Source organism: Oncorhynchus mykiss, chromosome 9 (assembly GCF_013265735.2).
Source record: "Oncorhynchus mykiss isolate Arlee chromosome 9, USDA_OmykA_1.1, whole genome shotgun sequence".
Classification (NCBI taxonomy): domain Eukaryota; kingdom Metazoa; phylum Chordata; class Actinopteri; order Salmoniformes; family Salmonidae; genus Oncorhynchus; species Oncorhynchus mykiss.
In genome coordinates this window covers 20,854,492-20,861,438 of record NC_048573.1, presented here as the reverse complement: position 1 = coordinate 20,861,438, position 6,947 = coordinate 20,854,492, and the positions used below count along the sequence as shown (strand labels likewise).

Sequence of the window (6,947 nt, the reverse complement as noted above, 5' to 3'; positions counted from 1 at the left end):
CATCCACAAGTTGGTCATCAACAGCATCATCAATATCAACAACTTGGCTGTTTCTAAATATGCTCTGCTCGTTCCCATCTGTTCCCTTATAAAATCATATTTGAATAATAAATATAAAGTCAGATTTGGGGTTTGAATTTCTAATGCTTTGTTGAAGATCTGGTGACCACAGGATGTAATTCAGTATGCAGCTAGTCTTGTAAGAGAATACTTTTGAAGTCCAGGGGCCGTCTGTATCGAGCGTCTCAGAGAAGGAATGCTGATACAGGATCAGTTCAGCCTTTTTACATCGTAATGAATCAGATTACAGACAGGGGAGACCAGGACCATTCTATAGTGACACATCATTTAACTTTATTTCCACACCTAGCCAACAATCCTCAGAAACGTAGTCAAATGATTTGTTTCTCTGTTTAGCTTAGACAATAAAAGATCTTTGGTAACGCTTGACCTAAAGCCTACAGGTATAATGTATTACGATGTGGTTACAAAACATTTTAAGACTTGAGTTATGAGAACGTATGCTCTTCTCAAGGCCATGACATCCCTCCCCCTTGATTTTTTACCTCAGCCAATTAAGATAAGACCAGAGTCAACACGTGCTCCTGAGTCAAGCTAAAGGGAGTACGTTGTGTAAGGTATATCTGCACACTATGTACCTCATCACCTATTACCTGAGTACTGTTGCCATGGCAGTCCCTGTAGAGGTCATTTGCATACTTTATAGTGCTAGATAAAAGGGGATAGAGACAGGGAAGTAGAGAAGGGATAGAGAGAGAGAGAGCAGCCTCAGAGGGAAGAGGGTGAGTACGTTTGGAGTTTACACTGGGTCAATTTCATCTGGGGACTCCAAAATATGTGCTGAGAATAATTATAGTCCAAAGAGCTAGGAGGTAAGTTGCTAATAAATAGATTTTTGGCAACATTTTACGATACAGACATGAACAGGTAGCCTGTTTACATGGAAAGTACATGATAACTATATAGTTGCACTGTAATATACTATAACATGCTTGTCTTTGGGATTCATGAAAACAAGTAACTCTAAGCGTAATTTGGTACCAGTTACCAAATGTGTTTTTGTGTGTTTTTATGTACATTTTACATACTGTAGTAAGGTGTCATGCGATGCTGCGGGTTGTTGTTGTAGCCTAGTGGTTAGAGCATTGGGCCAGTAACCGAAAGGTTGCTGGATCGAATCCCCCAGCTGACAAGGTACACATCTGTGGTTCTGCCACTGAGCAAGGCAGTTAACCCAATGTTCCACGGGCGCCAAGGACGTGGATGTCAATTATGGCAGCTCCCCGCACCTCTCTGATTCAGAGGTTTTGGGTTAAAAGCGGAAGACACATTTCAGTTGAACGCATTCAGTTGTACAACTGACTAGGTATCCCCCTTTCCCTTTGTTATAGTTGCTAGCTAGTTTCCTCATGGGGCTACGGCTGGGTCATTATTTTGGCTGAGTCACTGTATTGTCATGTTTTCCATGGCTACATAATGTAATGATCATCATTAGTGGCTTCAATACCAGCGGCTTCGTGTGACTTTAAATGAGGTATCGGTCATTTCTTACAATTTTCTTCAGTAATTTCCTTGTCATGAGATCTATTGTTCACACTTTTTGAATGGCATGCACAAATTATGGAGTGTGACTTTAACAGGTGGGGAGGTAGATGGGTAAAAAAAAAAAAAAGACCATAGCGATCAGATTGGACTTCAGCCTTTTACGTAGTAGTGTCATAACGCTGAACGGAATGATTTAACAAAACCCTGTTGTATTGCTGGTGCGGAGATAAAGGCAATAGGATCCCTTGATAAGGATGTAATAAAATGACAGTCTCATGTCATGTGTTTACCCGAGCATGTGACGAGACGGGAAGAGTTCGAGTGAGTATTCTGTTGGGGTAAAGGTCAGGACAATATATAAGCACCTACTTTTGGCGATCCCACATGCTTTGCTATGATCTATTTGCTTCGGACAAGCCGGTTGTCTACTTAATACTTAATGCTCACCTTCAGCAAAAGTGGTACTAAGTGAAGAACACAAACATTTAGAAGCCAAAGTCAGCTTGATTGACATGTATTAGCTTAAGGTCTTCTCTAATTTAGGTAAACATGCAAGAAGTTGCTTCTAATGTGGATAATTAGCAGCAAACGACTGCGTAATATGCACCAGATTAATATAACTCTACTGTCGTTGATTGATGCTAATAACATGCCGCTTTGAACATCTAAATAGCATTAGTTCATGAAGAGTTGCTCTCTTTGCAGTGACCCATTTTCAACATTTCACAAACAGTTTTGTTGTCATGTTTTCAAAACTTAAAAGGGGCAGTCTGGGTGGTAGGGTGTGTAAGTAAGTTTTTTTTTTTTTTTAAAGGGGGAAAAGTGTAATGTCATTTTTTACGATTTTATTGCCCTTGCGACCCAATGAAAAACAATTGTTCACAAATAAAGGGGCAATCTGGAACAACGAAGCAGTCAAGTAACCATACTCCAAATCATACAGATCTGGATGGATATAAATGCAACAACTGCTCATCCATGACATTCACACATTAGTTTTATCCATGTTTTCAAGCTGTACAGCTTGTTGACAATATATATATGTTTTTTTTACAAAGAATTAAGTAAAATAAGCTTATATTTAGGTTGTGATGGGGTACACGTTATATTGTTCAAGAATCAATGACTTATATATCATTCAATTCAAAGTCCAGACATGGATGTGCCACGTCCAGATTGCGTCTTTAACACACACATAACACGGAACCCAAACCGGCTGCGCTTGCGCCATCGTGCGCTATCGTGCATAAATATATTTTGTCCCCATATACCAAACTCGATCATGACACGCAGGTTAAAATATCATAACAAACACTGAACCAATGACATTAATTTGGGGACAGGTCTAAAAGCATTAAACATGTATGGCAATTTAGCTAGTTAGCTTGCACTTGCTAGCTAATTTGTACTATTTAGTTAGCTTGCTGTTGCTAGCTAATTTGTCCTGGGATATAAACATTGAGTTGTTATTTTACTTGAAATGCACAAGGTCCTTTACTCTGGCAATTAATCCACACATAAAATGGCCAACCGAATCGTTTCTAGTCATCTCTCCTCCTACCGGGCTTTTTCATCTTTGAACTTATATGGTGATTGGCATCTACACTTTCATAGTATTACCACGACAACCGGCAAAACATTTAATCTTTCAATCACCCACGTGGGTATAGCCAATGGCACGTGGGTACCTGCTTCTATAAACCAATGAGGAGATGAGAGAGGCAGGACTTGCAGCGCGATCTGCATCAGAAATAGGAATGACTTCTATTTTAGCCCTATGACAACGCAGACGCTCATTGGAGAGCGCGAGCAGTCTGGGTGCAATAATGGAATAACTTGGAGTTCTAAATGTATTTTGCGATGCTGGCGCACGCGACGTGTCCGGTCTGGTCAGCATGTAACACAATGGCTTTAATGCAGTTGGTTCAATTTTTCTGAATTCAATAACACGTTGAGTTAAAGCCATTGTACAGAATCAGTGGAGGAAGTATGAAACTGGTTGCAATGAAGTCGTCATGACACTATTTACGACTTCAATATTACTTCAAGGTCATACTGGTTGTATAAAACAGTTGTGTTAACGTTAACTCATTCAAAACCAAAAAGTGACGCACTAAATCTGTCCCCACTTGGTCAGAGAAGGAAGGCCAAGGTAGGCCAGGTAGTGTATTGCTGAAGTGTACACAAAGTTGATTGAACTAAAGGGATAGTTCACCCAAATTACAAAATGGCATATTGATTTCCCTACCCTGAAATCAGTCTATGTACAAGGTTAGACATCAATGCATATTTCATTTTGTTTACCTGGCCACTGTCTCCAAATGGAAGGAAACAATGTAATTTTGCAATTTGTGTGAACTATCCTTTTAATATTAATGAGTGTCGAGATTCATTTTCTCCTATGAAATTCTCATTAGCTGAATACGTGAAAATGCAACACTACATGCTTCAGAATACTTACTGTAAAACACTACCATTTACAGGGTCATGCCTCTTCAGGAGCGAGAAAATAACATTCCATTGAGCCAAATTGCATGTAATTGTTTCTACATAGAGAAATCAAACAGGCTGCACAGCATCACTGCTCCGGTGCAGAGGCAAACCTTTCAAGACGACCATTTGAGGCCCCATCTTGAGCGTGCATTTTATAAATAGGAAATGACCTTCTGCATTTTTTATAACATAGGTTTCTGGTTATGTCAGGGCTTCTTTTTTTTTTATACAATGATGTTGTCTGTGTAGAGCGTAATGAAATATTCAAGTAAAGCAGAGACAAATACATTACCTAGTGCACACTGAGTTTCTGAGGGCTGTGGATGTCAGGAGCCTGAGCTCAATGTATTTATACACAGTAAACACATTGTACTTTGTGAGGGCCACACAATATGCAGCCTTTGTTATACAGTAGCTGCAGCCTTTAATAATGTGAATGTAGATATTGAACGGCATTTAAGTTGCTGTTAATAAGAATGTTCTCAGTCCACTCACCAGTGGTGGAACAAGAACCCCACTGTCATACTTGAGTAAATGAAAAGATAACGTAATAGAAAATGACTCAAGCAAAAGTGAAAGTCACCCAGTAAAAGTCAAAGTATTTGGTTTTAAATATACTTAAGTATCAAAAGTAAAAGTGTAAATCATTTCAAATTCCTTATATTAACTAAACCAGATGCCACTATTTTCTTGATCTTTTTAAATATTTATTTACGGATAGCCAAGAGCCTACTCCAACACTCAGGCATCATTAACAAACAAAGGATGTGTGTTTAGTGAGTCCGCCAGATCAGAGGCAATAATTCATGTTGCAAAATGTAGTAAATGTTTCATCCTGGTCCTGAATAACCCTTGCCAGCTGTTCAGGAATAGCTTGGCCGAAAGAGGGACGACAATACCTTGAAGGGACCATTCCATGGCCATGTTTTAAAGCACAGATGTTCTGGGGAATTAGTTTGGGGTGTTTAAGAGTTATTCTGGAGGGAAGTAGCATCAAGGATTGAACAGAAGGCCCTTGGCCCTCCTTCAATGCACTGTTGGTGGTATACTCTACTCTGGCTTTGTAAAGCTTTAGTTACCAAACTGTCTGTGACAATGCAGGTTTAAGTCCACTTTTAGGTTTTTACTATACAGTGCTTAGGCTTTTTTTGGTTAGTGGTCTGGTGATTCTGGAATGTGGTGTATTATTGTGCAAAGTTCACCTCCTGCAATGGCACATAAAATATGTTAAATGTGGTGGTTGTCTACAGTAACCCAGGCAACACTTATTTTTGTTACTATACACTACAGGTCAAAAGTTTTAGAACACTTACTCATTCAAGGATTTTTCTTTATTTTTACTATCTTCTACATTGTGGAATAATAGTGAAGAAATCAAAACTATGAAATAACACATATGGAATCATGTATTAACCAAAAAAGTGTGAAAACAAATAAAAACATATTTTATATTTGAGATTCTTCAAATAGCCACCCTTTGCCTTGATGACAGCTTTCCACACACTTTGCATTCTCTCAACTAGCTTCACCAGGAATGCTTTTTCAACAGTCCTGAAGGAGTTCCCACATATGCTCAGCACTTGTTGCCTGCTTTTCCTTCACTATGCGGTCCGACTCATCCCAAACCATCTCAATTTGGTTGAGGTCGGTCGGGATTGGGGAGGCCAGGTCATCTGATGCAGCAGTCGATCACTCTCCTCCTTGGTCAAATAGCCCTTACACAGCCTGGAGGTGTGATGGGTAATTGTCCTGTTGAAAAACAAATGATAGTCCCACTAAGTACAAACCAGATGGGATGGTGTATCACTGCAGAATGTTGTGGTAGCCATGCTGGCTAAGTACGTCTCAAAAAGACACAGCGTTTGGAACCAAAAATCTCTAATTTGGACTCCAGACCAAAGGACAAATTTCCTCCAGTCTAATGTCCATTGCTCCTGTTTCTTGGCCCAAGCAAGGCTCTTCTTATTGATGTCCTTTAGTAGTGGTTTCTTTGCAGCAATTCGACCACGAAGGCCTGATTCACACAGTCTCCTCTGAACAGTTGATGTTGAGATGTGTCTGTTACTTGAACTCTGTGAAGCATTTATTTTGGCTGCAATTTCTGAGGCTGGTAACTCTTATGAACTTATCCTCTGCAGTAGAGGTAACTCTGGGTCTTCCATTCCTGTGGTGGTCCTCAGGGGAGACGGTTTCATCATAGCGCTTGATGGTTTTTGTGACAGTACTTGAAGAAACTTTAAAAGTTCTTGACATTTTCCGTATTGACTGACCTTCATGTCTTAAAGTAATGATGGGCTGTCATTTCTCTTTGCTTATTTGTGCTGTTCTTGTCATAATATGGACTTGGTATTTTACCAAATAGGGCTATCTTCTGTATACCCCCTACCTTGTCACAACACTGATTGGCTCAAACGCATTTAGAAGGAAAGAAATTCCACAAATCAAGACACACCTATTAATTGAAATGCGTTCAAGGTGACGACCTCATGAAGCTGGTTGTGAGAATGCCACGAGTGTGCAAAGCTGTCATCAAGGCAAAGGGTGGCTATTTGAAAAAATATAAAATACATTTGGATTTATTTAACACTTTTATGGGTACTACATGATTCTATATGTGTTATTTCATACCTCCGATGTCTTCACTATTATTCTACAATGTAGAAAATAGTCAAAATAAAGAAAAAGACCTTGAATGAAGTGTTCTAAAGCTTTTGACCGGTAGTGAATGTGTTTTTGTCTGTGTAGTTAATGTCACGTGACTTTTTCCATTATGCAAACATAAACAAACGCTGCAGTCATAGGCAGGCCTTGATGTTCAAGCTACATTCTCTGGACTCCTGTCAAAAAAAACATTTGGTTAGATGATTCATCAGAAGCACCTGCCAAAT

At 39.4% G+C, this 6,947-nt stretch overlaps 1 protein-coding gene across 3 annotated transcripts in view; it reads left to right on the top strand.

Annotated features, from left to right (window-relative positions):
• Window positions 1–673: 673 nt before the first annotated feature.
• LOC110531729 (phospholipid-transporting ATPase ABCA1) overlaps window positions 674–6,947 on the top strand; it is a 227,524-nt gene continuing 221,250 nt past the window's right edge. The window contains exon 1 of one of the 3 annotated variants that reach the window (XM_021615071.2): window positions 674–803. The gene's annotated coding sequence lies outside the window, so the exon portion shown is untranslated. The other 2 variants (XM_021615074.2, XM_021615072.2) reach the window with 2 other exon arrangements.